This window comes from Halyomorpha halys, unplaced genomic scaffold, assembly GCF_000696795.3.
Source record: "Halyomorpha halys isolate HHAL.00 unplaced genomic scaffold, Hhal_1.1 Scaffold296.1, whole genome shotgun sequence".
NCBI classification, from domain to species: Eukaryota; Metazoa; Arthropoda; class Insecta; order Hemiptera; family Pentatomidae; genus Halyomorpha; species Halyomorpha halys.
The window spans coordinates 292,151-294,286 of record NW_027116473.1 but is presented as its reverse complement, the minus strand read 5'-3'; the positions used below and the strand labels follow the sequence as shown (position 1 = coordinate 294,286).

The 2,136-nt window shown below is 32.2% G+C and overlaps 1 protein-coding gene across 1 annotated transcript in view; it reads right to left on the bottom strand.

Moving 5' to 3' along the window:
- The window catches only part of LOC106680856 (uncharacterized), a gene marked incomplete at its 5' end in the record, with an annotated part of 20,515 nt that overhangs the window by 10,533 nt on the left and 7,846 nt on the right, over positions 1-2,136 (bottom strand).

Below are 2,136 nucleotides of genomic sequence, written 5' to 3'. Positions count from 1 at the left end.
TAGTTACCTCTTTCTCTAACCCTGCTATGTTACGGCTCGATCTTCTGCCAAATGATTTTCTCTCGATGTCCCTGAGTGCATCCTTGAGGCGAGCATTCTAAACAAGTGAGAGGTATTAGTAGTTTATCATTATTGAAATACTTACAACATTAAGATGAAAACTTTTTATAATAAAAAGATTGCATTTTTATGTTAATAGGAACTAAGAAAACCTTCAAAGAAATATCAAAGGGTCATCCCATATTATTGTGATAACTAAGCCAAGAATTAATGTAATTCTTGATAATTAATATAAAAAAATAGATATTTCTTAATATTGAAGGTAGGGATGAAACATTATCATACTAAGTCCTGAACAGTAGTATTAAGAATTTAAATTTAAATTAAAATTTCTCATTTTAAGAAAATGTTTAATTCCTGTTTAAAGGTTGCCTAACAGCAGTTACCAAGAGCATCATACCTCCCTCTCTAATGAGTCCTTTTCAGCGACAATAGCTGTCACCTGCCGCACTACATCATTTCTTGCACTCTCCAACCGCCTCCTCGTGGCCTCTGACTCATCAGCTTGCATCTTTAACTGTAAACAAATAAGAAATCATATTATTACAAAGTACAACAGTGAAATGATTTGTATTGGATATCATAACATTGATATCGAGGAATAACCCACTATCACAAGTTTTGAAACAATAGAGTGAAGGGATACAAGTGAAGACCAGGTATATAGTTGATTCTCGGATGATTTTGAATCTTAACTTAAATGTCTTATGAATTGCACAGTACAATTTATTTTCGGTATTACCAAAGATATGCACATAACCCAGTATTACGCCTAGCTAAAGTGGCTCTATCCATCCTTCTGATACCTGTATTTCCTAGCTTCCTTTCTATTCCAAGTTAATAGTACTCAGCGCCTCTCCTAAATCCTAGAGAACCTGCAATTCAAAATCTCTGTCCAATCCTGTACTACTAGGTCCCGTTTATCTGATATCTACCTTCCACTTCACCGAACTACGTTTGATAAATCATTTTTCACCCGAGCTGTTTGTCACTGGAACTCCATTCCCTCTCACATACATCATGTACAAACCCTTCCCTGGTTAAAAACTCTTCAAATTAACTACCATTTACTTCACCAATTTAATCAGATATTACAATAGCAAAGATTATTTGTAACTACCTTTTTGGTTTGTTTTTTATGTATTTAATCAATTAGTTTTTTTATTTCATTTTCTTTTTTTTTGTGTAACTAAAATTATTTATATACAATTTTAATATAAGTTTTAACTAAGTGTGGCCACACTATTTTGGCCAATAAATGTTATTATAAAATTAAAATTACCTTCAAATTGTTCTAAAAGGACCCGGTCCCAGAATAATAAATTATTTTTCATTTCATTTAAAGAGAGAACTGGAATCAGCTAAGAGTGGATCATTTGTTTTTTCCAGATCCTAACGGTTCTTCTCAGCAGATAATCCGTTTTCCTTCTATATATTATATATATATATATATAATAATTATATATTTATTATTAGTCTCTTACCTATTTGATTTGAGTAACATAAATTTAAATTTTGTACATCTGATTTTTTTTGTTAATAGAATGATTCTAGTATTTTTCTATGGTGATCATATCTAACATAAACAGGTTTTTGGTAAAAAAGTTCCCTCTCTTCTTACCAATTTTTTTTGTTTTCTAGCAATAGTAGTTTTTTTTTATTTACTAGTGACAGTTGAGTTCTAATCCATCATTAGTAAAGGATAGACTGGTGGACTAAATTCAGATCTGTCCCGTCAGCGGTGGAGAATATGAGCAGTGGAACATAAGTTGTTAAAATGTTTAATTTTTATTTTATTAATGAAGTTCACATTTTATAAATTTTTCTAATTTTTTTTTTTTTGGCGTAAGTCCTCCATTGAGGACCTATACAGTCCCAGAGTGGGAATGTCAAGGTTTATTTCTCGGGGCCACCGCAAAATAAATATTGACCAGCCCAGGTGGGAATCGAACCCACAACCTTCTGAACCAAGCGTTCTGGGACCCTCGCCCCAGCCCGCTCAGCTATCATGTCCTCATATTTTTCTAATGTACACATTTATATTTAAAAATATTAAGTACACGTTTTATATCTATC